We start from the raw sequence: 21,603 nt of genomic DNA, 5'->3' as shown, positions 1-21,603 counted from the left end.
GTGTCGTCTAATAAGGATATGCAATTGCATACCTTTAATTTTATAAAAGTGCTATTTAATCTATATTTTAGATAATTATTCTATTTTAAATAGTAAATACTAATTTTCCATCAGGCTATGTGGAGTGGTCACTACAAACTCACCGAAAAAATGGTATCACCTCTGCGCCACATCAGCTTCACCACCAACCCACTACACCTTGGAAATGGTCACCACTAACAATATTCATTTTTTTACTTTTATTTTTATCTTTTGTAACATTTATATTAAATAAAAAACATATTTTTTTTAACATTATATTAAATAAAAACAAAAAAGGTTACCGATCCACATCATTTATATTTATATTTTTTTAATTTTAAAACATTAGATTAAATAAAAAAAATTATTATAAGTAATCATTTTACTAACTAAAAAATCAAATAAACATATTATTAACTTTTAAAATTAAATAAACATAATTATATATAGTTAAGGGTTTAATATAATTCAGATAAAAGTGAAAGGGTGTAATAGAATTAAGTTACAGAATTTTAGGGACCAAATTTGTAACTTCAATTAAAACATTTATAATATCCATCTTACTTCGTCGTCTTCACCCGATTTCACTGGAAAACGGGTACTAACCCGTTTTTTTTCTTTCTTTTCTACTTCAATGGATTAAAAAAAATGCAACAAAATTAAGGGGCAAACGGTGGAAAAAAAGCAAACCAATAGAAAGCTCCGTCTTCTTCCGTCTTTCCATCCACGCAACACCACGAACACCGGCCCTTGGGCGGTGTTCACGCGTCTTTGATGGTGCCAACTCAGCATCACGCGTCTTTTAGACGCCCACTCCTGATAGCCTCATACTTGGATAGCGTCGTGGAAGAATGTACAACAAAACTCGGGAATTGATATGAAGATTTTCGAGAAACTTAGCGAAAAAATAACCCCTCTCTGAAATTAGTAAGAACCTATGGCACAATTCCATATATCGAAAATTTGAAGTCGAATCTTCTTAGAGATACACATTTCAAATTTAAGCTAGCAAAACTTAAAATCTTGATAGCAAAACTTAATATCCCGATCACAAAAACTTAAAACCTAATAAATCTCAACCAATACTATAATATCAAAATGCTAACAAAGCTGATAAAACCAAGCTAATATCAAATATTAAATTTAAAGTTTATATCAAAGGATTGTTACACAACATGGTGTCCAAAATTTTCGCAAACCACATCAGAAATGTCTTGGGATCGATTATTTCGCAAGGTCAACATCTATTCATTAACGGAATGCAAAATTGTAGTCGGGCCACTTTTTATTGAATGAGATAATTGCTCAGTGCAATGCTAAAAAAAACTAGAAGGACCTGATTGCAACTGATTCTTGTCGTATCAGTGTGTGGATTAATTATGAGGTTTTGAAGACATTTTGATGGTTGTTAGTATCTAACTAATGAATGATTTTGATTGGTAGTGAATGGAATTGACTCTTAAATTTGTCCATATTTATGAATAGGTTACAAGTGTGGCTACTTTTAGTAAGCATTTTGCAACTTTATTAGCATTTTTTTTGGAAAGGGAACTTCTCTAACGAGAGTTTCTGGGCCAGAACTTTATAAGCATTACAAATATACCTGGCCGGTTTTTGTTATACATAGTTTTATTTCCAAGTTTTAGTAAATATTTTGCTTTTGTTATAGGTTTAAGTTATATTTATGGCTATCTTTAAATATATCTACAATGTTCTCTATGTTCAAAAGAAAAAAAAAAACTAGTGTTCACTACTACAATGAAGAGCATTATTGATGGCCAAAACTTACCGTAATCCGTCGCTAATACTCTTTATCGACAAAATTGTAACAGAGCAAAATCTCTCGGTATATTCTTTTCGCTAATTGTTTGTAACAGATTTCCGATGGCTACGACAAATTTTAGCGATGGATTTTTTCGTCGGTAATTAGTAACGGATCACCTATGGAAATACTTTTTGCAATGGATTACCGACGGAATATCTCACTAACGGATTACCAAAGGATTATGGAATAACTTAGTAACTCATTACCGACGGAATTTCAGAATAGCTCACTAACGGATTACCGACATATTTTATGTGACAGATTAGCGATGGATTTTAGCATTATAAGAAAATTATAAATTCATGAAAAAATAAAATATAATTACATATTCGACACAGAAAAATCTTAAACCATACATTAAATCTATATTTTAAAACCAACAAATATAAAAGTGAAAAAGTTTCAATATTCGACATACATTAAATCCATAAACTTCGATCCACATTCGACATTTAATGCATAATACTAAAAAATAGCAGCAATCTACTTTTTAAGAAGATATCCAAAGTAGATAATTCTCAAGGCTTCAACAACGTATCATTCTTGATTAGTTCGTGGATTCCACACCTGTGATTATGATCGAGAGTTGTTAGTTGGAAAGATTTATATATTATCAAATACCATAAATGTGATTTTAAGTACAATATTCCTCCTTTTGAAGTTTGAATAAAAAAGTGTTAATGATGGAAACAACAACGTACTTTTCTAAAATTATAATAGGAAACCATTTTCGATTTGTTCATGATTATACAACATACTTCAAGTTTTTACTCATAATAACAACCTATTTTTAATAGTAACACCAATGTACTTTGCCATAATTCCTGATTACAACTTAAATGAAGTAGATTGCTACTTAATAATGTAGGATGACATAATCGAGAACTTTGGTAAAGTACATTGCTATTTCTCACAACCCTTAAAAACATCAAATTATTTCAATATTATTTCCCCATTAATTTCTAATATTATACAAAATTTCCTCGTTTTTTCCTTCCATTTCCTCAAATTAAAAATCATTATCCGGGGAAATACTTGATAAAAAAAAAAAAAAAAAAAAGCAAAGATAATTATAAAAATTAAGTCAAAGATTCTTTAACTTTTGGTTTTGAGATGTGTGGAGGGTAATATGGGTAGATGATAGTTTAAAAGTTTGGCCTCCACCATATAGCCATACACTCGCCATTCTGCAAAACCCTAAGTCAATGTTAGTATAATATCTAAAATACCCCAAAACAAAAGCATATTTTGGATGAGAAGGAATGCTATTAATATTTAATTTTTAGTCTAATATCTACCCTGATTTTTAAGCCTCCACACCCTCCTATTTGAGGTCATGTCACAAGTAAGAGCTAAATAAGAATGAATTATAAATGATGACAAATGGCATAATTGTAATTTATTTCTTTTTCTCTTTTAAAATTGAAACTCCTTCATTTGAGGGATTTTTTCAAGCCAGATGGAATTCAGTTCCAACTTAATTTTCAACCAAATACCTACAATACAAACTTTTCGGGGGTATTTTGGTTATTCAACAAACAAGAGAAAGGAATCTATCACCAAAGCAATGGAAAATTTGAATTCTCTTATTTAAGAGAATTTTTCCATTCCAATAGAAATTTTCAACCAAACAGCCTATGGAATGGAGTTAAATTTCAATTCTACCAAATTCTAATAAACTAAACTCCCCCAAGTGCCACATTAAACCAATACTAAAACTTCCATCATACAATTAGAGTTATTATTATAAAACAATTTCTTCATCACCAACATGCACTCATGAGAAGAAGTAGAAGAAACCGACCAATTAGGTTGCATATTAGGTGAATTAGTAGCAAGTTTGCTTGACAATTTCCTTTTCAACCCTTCAACTTCTACAAAATAAAATGGAGCACATAAATATACATAGTACATACATAATATCAAATTGTGGAACTAATCTAGAAAAGAAACAAACTTTTAGCATACAACACTTTATCCAAAACAAACATCATTACTTATTCAGCCACTTTACCTGTACAGGACTTGATGTGGGAAAAAAAACCTAAGTCTAGTAAGTGAGAGGACATAATAATTGGTGTGTACCTTTTGTAAATCAATACCTAAGTCTAACAAGGTAGAAAATGTGACAATTGAGATCTCTCTAATTTTCTCATCAGTTTCCTGAAAGACATGATGCAACGAAAAATGATTGTACCATTTGGTAAGCTAATAAAGATGATTCAATAAGTCTTACCTGCCTCTGATGATGAATCATGGTTGATAAATTAGTTTATGGAAGCTTTGGATCAATTTTACATTCCACAAGTATCCTTATATCATAAGCTTTTATACACCTTTGCCACCGTTCTTTCTCCAAGAAAATATCTTTTGTAAACCGCTACACAAACGGATAAGGTGTTTTAACTTTTAATTAGCTACACTAAATGATGTCAAAATAGCTAAAAAAAATGCTTAACCTGTTTATTAAAATAACCAACAACATTGTTGTCTAATATGTTAGAAAATGAGTAAGCCCATCCATATCTCGAACATGTTGCTTCACATGATTCATCTGTCTTGTACCATAGCCCTTTACTTGTTCAACTGAAGTGATTACACAAAAAACTATCTCCCCAAACTTTTGGCTAACATGTCACATATAAGGAAACAAAATCTCTTTTCATAAAATTCTACTTATTTCAGAACAAAAAGTGGCTAGCTGGGATATGATATTGATAAGGATCATAGTTGGAATTGGTTAAAGTTCTAAAAAAAGAATGATGTATTAGTTAGTGATAGAGGGGAGGATATAATCGAGGTCAACCATGAATTAAACAAGTAGCAACTCCAATGAATTGTACAAATAAAACTCCAGGCACAAACATCCAGCCATCATGAAGGGAAAAAGGCACATTCAAACTTATGCCTATGGATTGGTATCATATGGCAGTGACAACTCATCAACCTTTTTACCTTTAATATATGGGCACTAAGCAAAATCTTTATACATTTGATACACTGTAATAATGACGAATATATGAAAAACAGTTCAATTTCATTTTTTTTCTTTTGATAGATGAAGGAGACTCAACTTAGTTAAATGAAACAAAAGTTGAGCCTTAACCATGTTTGTTTTTTTAAGGCATTTTGAGAGCAAATTCATGGGTTGGATGACTTGGATAAATACAAGCATTTAGAGCTTATAATAGCTGGAAACACCACACAAAATGGAGCCTAATTCAGAAAACAAGAGAATGTTTCCTTTAATTTGGTCATCAACTGCCCTTTCTAATCCCAAAAATGACAATTTGGGCCATGAATTGCAGATATTGTTGGAAAAAATCATTTCAAGAAAACAGATAGAATATAGGATAGAAAAAGGGATCTGTGGCTTTACTTAACATACCATCCAGGAAATGTATGCAACAAAGCTCAATCGATCAAATAAGTTTGTAAAAAGGAGTGACTAAAACAAACAAAACACTTGCTGCAAACCCTTTCATCATGTTGGTACTTAAGATAGAAGATACTTATGGCACAATGAAATCGACTACAAAAAATAATCTCATATTAAACTATTTCAATTCATGATACACAGAAGATTAAAATTCCTAAAAATTGAAGCAAGTAACTGAAATAAAGCAATAATCAGAACTCGAAAATCGATCAACAACTAGACGTACATAGCAATGGTAATTGAAGATAGAGATGATACTTGATATGACGAGAAGACAAGGAAAAAGGACGATCGCCAATTGCAAAAAGGCTATTCAATAAAGAGCAAGCGTCGGAAGTGTTTTGGGTTTCGGAATTTTTCAAAAAACTAAATTAGGGTTTTAACAAAAAGATGGAGAAGAAGCTCAAATCCACTCCAAGGGTGAGGTCGAGCACCTACAGCGGCGACGCCTTACGACACCTTCGAGGGAGGCAGTTGTGTCAAGAGAATCGGAGTTGCAGCATGCGACGATGCCGATGGTTCTTGCCCCAAATATTTAAAAAAAATCAAAATTTTACCAACAAATTACCGACGGGCATACAAGGTTGTTGATTTTTGTTGGCAAACCGTTGGTACATTGTAATGGAATACCAACAAAAAGTATCCTGTTTCTAAACCGTCACTAAAATCATGACACTGGATTTTCTTAATCAGTCGGAAATCCGTGGGTATTCCGTCTTTATTACCGATGGATTTTTTCAGTCGCTAAGATTTTGTCCGTAACACCCATTTTTGTAGTGGTGGTTGGACTTCAAAGGTAAAGTAATTTAAATTTCAACATTCATATTACTATTATGAAGTTTTGCAAACAAAGGTTGTAATAAACTGTCATACATGATAACAAATTTAGGTCATTGAAATTCATGATGACAAACATTTATTCTATCATTAATTTACGACATATATATATATATATATATATATATATATATATATATATATATATATATATATATATATATATATATATATATATATATATATATATATATATATATCCGATATCTATTTTTGACCGAGTTTTTGTATATCATAATTTGTAATATATTTGTAAATCTTGACAAACATTTTACGACACATATCTTTTAAGTTATTGATTTTTTACATAATTTTACGACATATATTTTTATATCATGATTTTAAGTATATATATATATATATATATATATATATATATATATATATATATATATATATATATATATATATATATATATATATATATAGGGTTACGTTCATGTGAGACGGCCTAATTTTGTGAGACCGTGAGACACATTTTTTTAATTTTTTTTACTTTTTTAAAAATTTTTTAGTTAATTCAAGTTCCGAAAATAATATTTAAAAAAAGAATTTTTTGATTTTTTCATTTATTTTGCATTTTAAAATTATTTTTAGAATATGTATAGTTTAATATTCTATTTAGAATATTTCACGTATTTAAAAAAAATAGATTTTTTTTTAATTTTTTTTAATTTATTTTTTTTAGTTAATTCAAGTTCCGAAAATAATATTTAAAAAAAGAATTTTTGGATTTTTCCATTTATTTTGCATTTTAAAATTAGTTTTAGATTTGATCTCACGGTCTCACAAAATTAGAATGGTATCAAATGAACCTAAACTTTTATATATATATATATATATATATATATATATATATATATATATATATATATATATATATATATATATATATATATATATATATATATATATATATATATATATATATATATATATATATACACTAATAGGTCCTATCATATTTAAGATGAAAATCTTAAAAACAATGAGCTAGGATATGAATCATTAGATCTTATTTCAATGGTATAGATTTATAGTTGGTGATCCAACTGAATGGAAATTAGCCAATCAAAATCAAAATACTAGGTGTACCATCATCTAAGCATAAGTGAAACGTTTTGAAGCTTCACAATGACTACAATTCACACTCGTATTATATATATATATATATATATATATATATATATATATATATATATATATATATATATATATATATATGACACTCTCCAAATCCAATTCATTCACTTCCTCTCCCTAACTCTAATCTCTCTGAAGCCCTAAGCTTATTACTACAGCCGCCCTCACCACCATCAGCCACCACCACTATAACAACCCTCACCTCCGATAAACCATTAAATCCTCTCTTCTACATCTTTCTCCGTTGCAAAAGATTAAAACTCACGAAAAGGCGTAAAGAAAATGCAACTGCCGCCTCTTTGTCTTTTTCTTCTTCTTGTTTGGATGTCTGCTGTACTTTCTTAACCATTCGTGGGCGCCATCTATCGTTCGTCACTACGTCTCCCGTTGCTTCCTCTATTTTTGGTTCTTTTAATATGTGGATATGTTGGTTGATGTGGTAAATAACTAAATACGATTTAGATAAGTGTGCTTTCATGGTAATATTTGTGTAGATATATCTGCGTTTTAGATCTATGTTTGTATGTATAAAACTGCATGTGAGGTTGTATAAATTTGTTGAATTTTTGGTGTTTTTGTATGTGTATTTGTTAACATCTACTGGATTTTTCGTATTTGTTAATGTATGTAGAGATGAATCTATATCTATTTCCTTTAATACAAGTGGAATCAAAGAAATATATGTTTGTAACGTATTGATGGGTTTTTTTTTTTTTTTTTTTTTTTTTTTTTATTTTTTTTGGTATCTTTTTATTCATGCAAATTATCTTTGAGTTATACATATATCTTCAAATAAGGCCCTGCACTTGTTAAACTAAAGTTTGCAATTGAAAATATATAGTACATAAAAATTAAAAGCACACTGCCACTTACTATATCTATTGTATTATGCTTTCTATAAAAAGCGTTATTAACTTGGTTCATTCAATTTTTTATCAGTATGTATGTATTTTTAATCGGTTTATTGAAATCATATTTATTTCAGTTTTATCCAATAAATTTATATTAATAAGTAAAGGTTGTATTTTTTTTTAAAGCTCCATTATAAATATAATATATACTCAAAAACCTGTAAAATCAAGAGAATCATGAAATTAATGTATGTTCAACACACCATTCTACATATAAGATATAATTTAAATCTATTAAAACAAACAATTTAGTAAAAAAATATGTATAAAAAGAAGAACCCATTTATATATTTTTTAATGTTCGATATCCTTAGATTTTACATTATTTATAGTTGATAAATATAATTTAAAATAAAGTTAAGTATTATTATTAAGGGAGAATTTCATATATGCCCTTCTTAAACCTCAAAATATCATATTTGCCCAGTTTAATTTCTTAATATCGTATTTACCCTTTATAAACCTTCAAAATATCATATTTGCCCAAATCTTTTTTTATAATGTTTTTAATATTTTATAATCATTTTTTATAACTTAAAATTACTATAATAATTAAAAAATTTAACGATATTATCCTTACGTCTATAATGATGGAATGTGAACTTCTAAATTGTTGGAATGTCGTCCTCTTGACAAACAAAAATATTCATCTTCAACCCTCTCTATGGAATGTATATTTTGATTGTTTAGTTTTTTTTTTTTTTTTTATTTATTATATTGTAGATGAAGGATATTTTAAATATTACCATTGATATTTTGATGTTTAAAAAGTACATATACGATATTTTGATATTTAAGAAAGGTATATATGATATTATGATGTTTAAAAATGATATATATGATATTTTGAAATTTTATAAATGGTAAATATGATATTTAGAAATTTTATGAAAGGTAAATATGATATTTAGAAATTAAGTTGGGTAAATATGATATTTTGATGTTTAAGAAGGGCATATATGAAATTCTCCCAATTATTAACATCTGGAAATATTATTCTAACCACGTATAGTATCATCGTAAGTAACTATTATACAACGACTTGGCATAATTTGTGTTCGTAATTAATTGTCATTTGTAAGTTCTTATGTATTTTGTTTTGGTAAAACAGTTTCAATGAAAAATAATTTTTTGTATGAAAAAAAAAAAACTATATTTAGAAGTAATATTCATATATTGTGTATAAAATTTCAACCTATTTATTGATGAAAAGTTTTCTATAATTTTTTAAATAAACTTAACTTTGTATTAAATCTCAACTATTATCGAAAAGGTTAGCACTAATATTATCATTTTGTACTAAATCTCAACTATTATGATATAACTCATTTGTAAAAGATGACGTGATCTTTTATATTATCGAGTAAGGAACAAATAGTTTTGAAATAAACATGATGTTATGATCTTTTAAATAAAAAGCACATATAATTTTTAGCAATATTTAAATAAGAGGAAAGTTAAAATGAAGTATGGTTAATTTAATAATCTATAAAATTATAAAAGAATTTTATGTTATTAGGAATCAAAACGAAATTTATAATAAAAATAATTTTGAAATTTGAAAATTTTTCTTTTTTTGAGTTGTTGAAATTTGGAAGATGATAGACATAAATATTATTGTTTAAGCAAGCACTAATTAATTATATAATTATATACAAAAACGGTTCCCAATTGAACATTATTCAGTTTCTATTGGACCAAAATTTTTTAGTTTATTTATTTATTTTTTCTTTCCTCTTTAATATATTTTTTTGAGATGTCCTTTTACACCTGTCTTTAGTTTAAAAACGTCCTTTTACACATGGTGTCACCTCCTACCGCTTCCAATGAGATACAGACAACAGGATTGTCTGGAGGTATTAATCGATTGAATCATATATAACGATTTCCCGATTTCCATCCCCGACTTCCTTAATCATCGTTGCCATGGTCATCTAGTTATTTTATTTTTATTCCACAATTTTTCACACTGGTGCTTTACAACAGGTATGATTCCTGAATGGCTTCGATTTTGAAAAATTATACACTAATTGTAGGTATTTTAGAATCTGAACAAAAAAGGGAAGAGATCGAAGGTGTATTCCTGCTTGACTTTGATTGCGAGAAATTTTAGAGGTAGGATGTAAAAATTCTACATATGAATCATCAAACAGAATCCTGATAATAAATTTTTATGTTCTCATTTTATATGAATTTTACTTCAATTCTTGCATCATGAGATTTATAATTAGGCCACCACTACCTGTATCACTAAACGAAGATCTTACGATGTAACATCCCCCTCTGGCACGTATCACAATATTGTCCGCTTTGGGCCACTCAGCACGAGGACTTCCCAGGGGGTCACCCATCCCGGTACTACTCCCGCCCGAGCACGCTTAACTGCAGAGTTCTTATGGGATCTGCTGCCCTCACGGCTTTAAAACGCGTTGTGATAGAGAAGGTATCAACACCCCTTATAAGGAATGCTTAGTTCTCCTTCCCAGCCGATGTGGGATCAGATCTAACCCACTTTCACCCCCCATTATAGGGTTCGACGTCCCCATCGAACACATCGACCCGTGCCCTAGCTCTGATACCATTTGTAACATCCCCCTCTGGCACGTATCACAATATTGTCCGCTTTGGGCCACTCAGCACGAGGACTTCCCAGGGGGTCACCCATCCCGGTACTACTCCCGCCCGAGCACGCTTAACTGCAGAGTTCTTATGGGATCTGCTGCCCTCACGGCTTTAAAACGCGTTGTGATAGAGAAGGTATCAACACCCCTTATAAGGAATGCTTAGTTCTCCTTCCCAGCCGATGTGGGATCAGATCTAACCCACTTTCCTTCGTATCAACACCTGTGATATAAATAAACTGAGTGGGTCAGGTTGGGAAACCTGGTGAGTACATAGGGTTTTCAACCCACAATAATATAATTATTATGTTTAAACAATCAAACAATCAACTCAATTACCCATCCCCATTATCTTCTTTAGTCTTAAGGATCTACCCTAAGAATCAGCTATTCCTCGTTTATTTAGTCCTAAGGATCATCATAAGGAATTGACACGAAGTCCATCATTACCAAGGCTTATAGAATATATCTGGTGAACACATACTCCGAAACATCTGGTAAACACTTAGTTCAAAAGTAACTAGTGAACACACTTAGTTCAAAATACCTAGTGAACACACTCAGTTCAAAGATACGTAGTGAACACACTCAGTTCAAAAATACCTAATGAGCACCTAGTTCAAAAATACCTACATGTTACGAAACTGCTATCGTTCCACTGGACCGTCTAGTATCGTCCATAGTCGTCATCTATACTCCACTAGATGACTGGATCACTGATGTCTCCCATCGTGTTATCACAAAACAACTATTTCATCTACCCATGTTTTTCCCAACATGTTTGTAGATATAAAATACGTATACAGTTTAAATCATTTAAAACATGTATAAAAATCTTTTACTCAGCATAGACAACAAGTATTCAGACAATATGTACACATAGCACGTAATTTATATTAAAATACTTCATATCTAAGTGTAAGATGAAAGAGACTATGCACTCACAACACGTAAATTATATAATAAATACTTCATATCTATGTGTAAGATGAAAGGGACCATGCACTCACCTGAGAAGGTGGTGACTTGGTACTCGGACAGCGCTTCGTTTACTTTAAAATAATTTCCTTCGACGAAACAACGGGTTTTATAGAAAACCAGGCTTTGCTTGGAGCATTCCTTAGTCCGAGTACCGAGTCACCACCTTCTCAGGTGAGTGCATGGTCCCTTTCATCTTACACATAGATATGAAGTATTTATTATATAATTTACGTGTTGTGAGTGCATAGTCTCTTTCATCTTACACTTAGATATGAAGTATTTTAATATAAATTACGTGCTATGTGTACATATTGTCTGAATACTTGCTGTCTATGCTGAGTAAAAGATTTTTATACATGTTTTAAATGATTTAAACTGTATACGTATTTTATATCTACAAAACGTGTTGGGAAAAACATGGGTAGATGAAATAGTTGTTTTGTGATAACACGATGGGAGACATCAGTGTTGTCAGTGATCCAGTCATCTAGTGGAGTATAGATGACGACTATGGACGATACTAGACGGTCCAGTGGAACGATAGCAGTTTCGTAACATGTAGGTATTTTTGAACTAGGTGCTCATTAGGTATTTTTGAACTGAGTGTGTTCACTACGTATCTTTGAACTGAGTGTGTTCACTAGGTATTTTGAACTAAGTGTGTTCACTAGTTACTTTTTAACTAAGTGTTTACAAGATGTTTCGGACTACGTGTTCACCAGATATATTCTATAAGCCTTGATAATGATGGACTTCGTGTCGATTCCTTAGGATGATCCTTAGGAATAAATAAACGAGGAATAGCGGGTTCTTAGGGTAGATCCTTCAGACTAAAGAAGATAATGGGGATGGGTAATTGGGTTGATTGTTTGATTGTTTAAACATAATAATTATATTATTGTGGGTTGAAAACCCTATGTACTCACCAGGTTTCCCAACCTGACCCACTCAGTTTATGTATATCACAGGTGATGAAATGAAGTGACATTACACTCTGATCCCACATCGGCTGGTAAGGAGAACTAAGCATTCCGGTGTGTGTTCAACTCATAAGGAATGCCCGAGTTGAACGAAGGGCGGACTAAGGAAGGAAACTACAGTGGGACTGTTGGTCAAGTCAACCCACCAATAGTTCGACAAAACAACCAAGATGACGAAGTCGAGAGGAATGGATGCAAGTACAAGGATTTTCTGACTTGCAAGCCATCGACTTTCACTGGAAAGGAGGATCCGATCGGGGTCATGGATTGGATCTCAGAGATGGAGTTAGCCTTCATGACATGCGGTTGCAGAGGGAAGCTACAGACCACATTTGCAGTGCGTCAGTTTCGAGGAAGTGTTGTACGTTGGTGGAATACCTTGGGGAAGACTCTGAGCCCTAATGAGCCCCTGCAACTGACATGGGCAGAATTTCTGGTGCAATTCAAACGAAAGTACTGCTCAGCTCAAAACCTGCTTGAGCTAGAGAACCAGTTTCTAACCCTGAAGAAGGGAAGCATGTCAATCGATGAATACACGAACAACTTTACAGAAAAGATGGAGTTTGCCTTGCGTCTTGTTCCGGATGAGTTGACGAAAATCGACAAGTACGCAAAGGGACTTCCATGGGAGTACGCGGTGCCAGTGCGTCAGGCACCTACTCTGGAGGCAGTTATCTGGGCTGCCAAGTCTGTGGAAGATATGATTAAGGGAAGAGCTGCCAACAAGATTGAGGTTGGCGAAAAGAGGAAGTTTGAGGAATCTACGAGGCCCAATAAGAAGATCAAGTCTGGTTCAAAGGAGTCTAGCGGAGGAGGAACCAAAGTGAAATGGTGCGAGAAGTGCAAAAAGAATCACTTTGGGAAATGTAGCGAAGAAGTGACTTGCTACAAGTGTGGGAAGACCGGACATTACGCCAACGAGTGCAAAAGGGTGTGTTATGAATGCCATGAAGAAGGGCATGTTGCTAAGGATTGCCCGAAAAAGAAAGAGGCGGAAAAACCAAACATTCCGCCAAAACCGAAGGCAAGAGCATTTCATATGATCCTAGACGAAGCAGATGACAATGCGAGGATTCAGGAATGACGGCTTGACATCCAAGGATCGAGTTATAATGTAGCCATAGAATCATATGATGTAGCCTGTTAGAGGCTTAGTCTAGGGTGAACTTAAACACATATGTAATCGTTTCAAGAAATAATATGAAACCTTTGTTTTGTTATCTGATGTGTTAAGTTGTTTTTTTCTTGTATGGTGACTTGGAGAGACTGCGGGACAATACTTGGGACGAGTATGAGTAGGTGTGAATGGTAGTAGAGGCCTATACTACCGGAAGCACATGACTCACACTTGGATCAGGGAAAGTCACAAGGTTACCAAGAAGCTAGTAACTGATTCTGTTTTTTTTCAAGTATGTCATTACCATCGTTTCGATAATGACTAAAAAGATTGTTAATTTCCGACCCTAGTGGTCGTACCGAATTGAGTCCGACTACGATGAGTATGTTGCGTGGTTCAGGGAACCAAGTTCGATGTAGCATCCGACTTAAACCAAACAATTGAAATCAAAGCGATCAATAGAAGTATCGCGTTCGTTGTTAAAGAAGTTGGTAGCCAGAAACGCTACATGTTAAAGTGTGATTATATCACATTAGAACATGAAGGAAGGCATAGTCTATTTTAGAATTTAACTCTAAGAGACCTAAGTCTAAACGTGCATCACATAATGATAGGTCATAATTTGAAGTCTAGTGTGAGGTAGAGAGCAGGTGCACGATCAAGTACTACTTACAGTCAATAAGTCTAAGAGATAGACTTGAAGGAATAAAGAAGTTATAATTATTACCTAGGATGAAGAGATGACGTATGGAGTCATTATACGATCCTTGTTTCGTTGATGATTCCGGGACGTAATCATCCTAAGGGGGAGATAATTGTAACGCCCCCAGATCCGGGCTAGTCAATTTAAAGGCAATAGGGGTCAAAAATGACTTTTCGACAAAAGATTATTTAGAATGAATAGTCTTAACCAAGTTTTAGAATATGTCACAAGGTTTCCATACATATAAAGAACACCGAAATCCGAGTTATAACGAAGAAGTTATGGCCCGCCGAAGTTTTACGGCAAAACCGGCACGGCATCGGAAGACGTAAATAGTAAATTTATGATAGAGAGAGATTTAGCCTTAGCGCTCTAAACGAAAGTCGTAGAATATGTTAAACTAAGAACATCGATAAAAAGAACGCCCAAATCTGACTTCGTATGAAGAAGTTATGATTTTTCGAAGTTTCGGATTAGCGGTGTACAGCCCGAAATTCGAATTTTAGATCGATTGATTTTTAGCCGACACAACCTAAACAAGAATCGAAGATCTCTTTATTAGTAGCGTAACGATAAAAAGACAGACGAAAATGGACGTCGGATAAAGAAGTTATGAGATTTTAACGGACCAATCCTGTCCCGGCCTGTTAAAAATATAACTTTAAAAATAAAGTCAAAATTAGCCGACGGAGTCTAAACGAAAGTTGTAGAGTACGTCTCCACCTACGCGCGGATATAAAGAATGTCAAAAACGGAGTTCGTATGAACGAGTTACAAATTATAATAGCATATTTACGTATTAAAATAAAGTATCAAAAATGTATACGTACACATATATATACATATGTATATATCATTAGAAAGGTATCGACAATGCGGTCATTATAAGACTAATGTTGAGTTCTTTCGACATTAGTTTAGTACAAATATCATTAAATCCATTTAAAATAGTATTATAGAGGGGTGTTTAGTTGTTTATATAACTATAAGGTTATTAAGTAATTATGGAGGGTAGTTTTTGTAAATTCAATTACTATAAATAAGAGGCTTGGGCTCTCATATTTCTTGCACCATTCTCTTGATTCAAGAGTCTTTCTCTCCTTATCCCCCGAGCATTTCGGTCCCTCGTGATTCGACTTCTCTTTCTGTAGTTTAGTATAGTAAGGTGAGCGCTGAAGCGCTGTACGAATCTTTCTTTGAAAGATTCAGCGACGAAGTTCTGCCCCTGCAGAGCCCGACTCCTAGCTAAAACCCCCTTGTAAGTAAGTTATGCTTACCTTATTTTAATATAGCTTATATTTAAAATTAGTATTGTTATTATGAACTTATAATAAATACTTGGGCTATTATTATGGGTTATATAAGTATTTTTTTTTACGCTTATATAATAATAATAATAGCTAGACTATTAATTAGTCTCGGCGAATAATAAACTAAACTCTAGTGGTAATAATACTAGGTTTCGTCGAAGAAAATTCTATTTAAGAAGCGAAGCGCTGTCTGAGTTCGGAATCACCACCTTTTCAAGTGAGTGCATAGTTACTTTCAGCTTACACATAGATATGAAGTATTTTATATAAATTACGTGCTGTGTGTGTATATTATCTGTATACTTGCTATCTATGCTGGATGAACGTTTTATACATGTTTTCAATGATTTAAACTGTATATGTATTTTATATCTACAGAATGTGTTAGGTAAGACATGGGTAGATGTATTAGTTGCTGTGTGATAAAATGAAATAATGAGATGCCTCGTTATAGATGTTCTTGATGATCTAGTCATCTAGCGGAGTATAGATGACGACCACGGACTATTCTAGATAGTCCAGTGGAACACTAACAGGCTCGCAACCTGTAGGTGTTTATTTGAACTTTGTGTTTAACCGAACTGTGTGTTTATTCGAACTGTGTGTTTATTCGAACTGTGTGAACTGTGTGCTCACCAGATATACTCCATCCCAATGATAGTCCTTTGACTAGGTCCCTTGTGTTAGATGTTTTAGGGACGTAATGTGAGGATAACGGGAATGGGTAATTGGGTTGATTGTTTGATGTTTAAAAAAAATAATTATATTATTGTGGGTTGAAAACCCTATGTGCTCACCAGGTTTCCCAACCTGACCCACTCAGTTTATTTTTATCACAGGTGTTGATATGAAGTCACAATACACTGAGAGATTTAAAGAGATGTAGATCACTAGTGTAAATAATTGTAAGTTCTGTTTATGCTTATGTTTCTGTATTAACGATGACATCCCAAACTAAAGTGGGTTAGATCTGATCCCACATCGGCTGGGAAGGAGAACTAAGCATTCCTTATAAGGGGTGTTGATACCTTCTCTATCACAACGCGTTTTAAAGCCGTGAGGGCAGCAGATCCCATAAGAACTCTGCAGTTAAGCGTGCTCGGGCGGGAGTAGTACCGGGATGGGTGACCCCCTGGGAAGTCCTCGTGCCGAGTGGCCCAAAGCGGACAATATTGTGATACGTGCCAGAGGGGGGTGTTACAAATGGTATCAGAGCTAGGGCACGAGTCGATGTGTTCGACAGGGACGTCGAACCTTATAATGGGGGGTGAAAGTGGGTTAGATCTGATCCCACATCGGCTGGGAAGGAGAACTAAGCATTCCTTATAAGGGGTGTTGATACCTTCTCTATCACAACGCGTTTTAAAGCCGTGAGGGCAGCAGATCCCATAAGAACTCTGCAGTTAAGCGTGCTCGGGCGGGAGTAGTACCGGGATGGGTGACCCCCTGGGAAGTCCTCGTGCCGAGTGGCCCAAAGCGGACAATATTGTGATACGTGCCAGAGGGGGGTGTTACATACGAATACCATTATCTCCACCAAAAATAAGGTATCTCTGTTTTGAAGATTTCCATTTACTTTTTACAATTCTTAATTCAATCCAAATTTACTGCATGTATTTTGATTTCCCATTTTGAAGAAGTAAAATTTGTTGGTGGGACTACAGGCTTTAATCATTCTCTCCATAAAGAATCAGTACTAATAAGAATGAAAAAAGAGTTAAGGAGATACTTGAATGTGTATATTGAAACCAATTATTGAGAAATTTAAGAATCAAGTTTAGATAATTATGATTATTTTGGCCCTAAAACACTGTATTCCATGAATCTTGCTTGCTAAAAGAAAATAATTTCACTTTTCAATGCTAACTGACAAAATAGAATATCGTTATTGCTCTGTTTACACTTATTATTCTCGTCTTAGTTTGACTTTATATCATTAATAGAAAAAAGCAAATACAATTGCTTCTTTAAATCCCCTTCTTCCACACCAACTCTCGGATGAATAACAAGATTTAGTTGATCTATAACCTTCATAGAAAACAATATATTTTCTATGCATATATCATTTTGTAAAAGAGAAGAAGAGGCATTCGCTTGCTTCATCAAGTATTCTTGATCAATGTTCTCCTATCAACCTGAATCTTGTGGCATTTCTCTTTTATAATCATAAAATAGTATCATTATTTTCATGCTCAACAATGTTTTCTACTACTGTATTCAGATAAGGCATGGAACACGGGATCCTACCAAGAAATGGATCAAAGACATGAATTCTATAATCTTGGAATCAGATTCAAGGAAAGGTTTCACGAACTCTTTACTCACAATGATCATCCTGGTATATATATATATCATATAAGGGCAAGCCCGATTTGCCATTGTTAAATCATCCTCTAATTTCCCCTTTTTCTTTTTGACCCACCCTAACTTATCTACAAATGGAATTTGTATTTCTGATATGTTGATGTAATTTGTCAGTGGAATTGGAGTTTGAAAGAATTGTAGTCTACCACGTCTACTGTATATTTTACAACCGAACACTTTCTAACCCCTGCAAAACGGGAACCACTTACTTATTGCTTTTTGTTGTTATTTCGGAAGTATCTTTTTCAACCCTTTTATTTACATAAATATTTAAAATTGAGCCCTTTGAGTTTCAAAAATTATTTTTTGCCATCATCATAATTATATAACAAAAAAGAATAAAGATTAATGGAAAACTAATTAGCACAAAAAGATCTTAAATTTATAAAATAATACTAATATTTAGTTTTCATTATATAATTATTATGCTTTGTATAATATAAAACGTGTATCAAACTTATTTTTTATACTTAATAACATTGAATATATATTAACTAAATTATACTTCTATTCGAAATTAGATTATTTAATTATGACTTTCATGGATATTAGATACTATTTTTTAAACTTTATTTTAATTACATAAGAGTAAAATAATATAAAATAATATATAACAAATCATGTCTATCTCCGTTTTAACTATATATATAGATGATTTCAAATTCGATGCCATATTTTGCACTTAATTAAAATAATTTTTCAAAAATAAATAAATAAAAAGAGTATTATTAAGTTTTTATATTTTTAAGATAAATGACAATAAAAATTCAAATGAAGATAAGATAGTAGTTACAAAGTATGGTGTAATCGACTAATAATATATCAAAAATAATTAAGTTAAGATACAATAAAAAATTATTTTAAAATAACAAACACTAAATATTATAGAAAAAATTATGATGATTATTAGATAAAAAAATAACTTATACGTTTACATAAAAACCTTATTATTTTTGCCACTAAACACATTGCTTCTTTCGACACCATGTGCACCGCCACCATTTGCACTAACAACCATATTCGTTAAATCTAATTGTTAAACAGTCGCAAACGCATTGATATAATCTCTTTTAGATCTATTTCATTAATCTCAATAATAAAAACCAATCATTTTGTAACGTAAATCTTTAACCAACAAAGTAATATCAAGCAAACATATTACACATCCGCCGTATCTCTAAACCATCCGCCGAAAGGGAACTAATAGCCATTTTGAAACCATCAGCTGGAAATAAAGAATTCGTCCAAACCAAACTATTCGCTGCCGCTGCATCGTACGGGTACACTCCTAATGTGTGTGTGCGTGTGTGTCTATATATATATATATATATATATATATATATATATATATATATATATATATATATATATATATATATATATATATATATATATATATATATAGTGTAATAAGATATTAAATGTGTAATTTAGTTTGATTAATATGGTATAACGTTTTGGAATATATATATATATATATATATATATATATATATATATATATATATATATATATATATATATATTGATTAATATGGTATAAAGTTTTGGAATATATACATATATATATATATATATATATATATATATATATATATATATATATATATATATATATATATATATATATATATATAAAAGCTTTTCCAAAACTTTATACCATATTAATCAAACTAAATTACACATTTAATATCTTAATATCTTATAGTGAAAAATAAAAAAAATCATACATATAAAAAATTGCACAAACCATAGTGTTAAATACAAAACTGTTTCAATCATTTAATATATATATATATATATATATATATATATATATATATATATATATATATATATATATATATATATATATATATATATGTTCAGGTTCATTTGAGACCATTCTGATTTTGTGAGACCGTGAGACCAAATTTAAACATAATTTTAAAATGCAAAATAAATGGAAAAATCCAAAAATTCTATTTTTAAATATTATTTTCAGAACTTGAATTAACTAAAACAGAAATTAAAAAAATTAAAAAAAAAATTAAAAAAATCCGTTTTTTTAAAAATAAGTGAAATATTCTAATAAAATATTACACTAACATATTGTAAAAAATAATTTTAAAATGCAGAATAAATTGAAAAATCTAAAAAAAAAAATTTAATATTATTTTCGGAACTTGAATTAACTAAAAAAAAATAAAAAAATAAAAAATAAATAAAAATAAATTCTATTTTTTTGAAAAATACGTGAAATATTCTAATACAATATTACACTGACATATTTTAAAATGCAAAATAAATGAAAAAATCCAAAAATTCTTTTTTTAAATATTATTTTCGGAACTTGAATTAACTAAAACAAATTTAAAAAAAAAATGTGTTTCACGGTCTCACAAAATTAGACCGTCTCACGTTAACCTAACCACATATATATATATATATATATATATATATATATATATATATATATATATATATATATATATATATATATATATATATATATATATATATATATATATATATATCATGTTTTCATATTACTATAAAAATTAATGAATTTAATATCACTTAATATTTTTATGTAACTAATATTCTTAGCTATTAGTGGCATAATGTTCACTAAAAATTATGTTTTATTAAAAATATTGGATAATATAGATATTATCTAGGTATAATAAAAAATAATTACAAAAAGTTTCCTAATTTTTATACGCATATTAATATATAATCAAACCCATCCAATAATGATGGTTTGAGCGTACGATCACAAACCACCCTTCATCGCCACTACATCACAAACCACCCTTCATCGCCACTACATCGTCAAGCGGTCGTAGTTCATTTTATCGTAGTCGTACCATCATGCCGTCATTATCACCCATGTTGCCATCTCCCCACGCCACCGTCAGTTTCATTTTTTCTTCATTTTATGTGTAGTAACGAGTAAAAGAGAAAGAAGAAGAAGAAGAGTATCGTGAATGATAAAATAATGATAAAATAAATTGTGCAACATCGTGAGTGAACCATGTTGTGTTATATATATATATATATATATATATATATATATATATATATATATATATATATATATATATATATATAAGCCTTGAGGAACCATGTTGTAATTAGCCTTGACAAGTCAACACGAAAGCACACATTAAACAATTTCTTAGGATTTATAGCATAATATCCCCACTAAGGCCAAAAACCCTTCCATGGGGGATCCAAAACCAAAATAAAAAACCCAAAACAAAGTACCTAGGACTAAAATCACCTAAATGGATCAATGTTTGGCCGAAAACTACCTTAATGGATCAATGTTTGGCCGAAATCAACATATGAGATCATGAACCAAGGGAT

This window comes from Lactuca saligna, chromosome 3 (genome assembly GCF_052625555.1).
Source record: "Lactuca saligna cultivar CGN05327 chromosome 3, ASM5262555v1, whole genome shotgun sequence".
Taxonomy (NCBI): domain Eukaryota; kingdom Viridiplantae; phylum Streptophyta; class Magnoliopsida; order Asterales; family Asteraceae; genus Lactuca; species Lactuca saligna.
The sequence above is the reverse complement of the archived record's forward strand: the minus strand, read 5'-3'. Positions refer to the sequence as shown.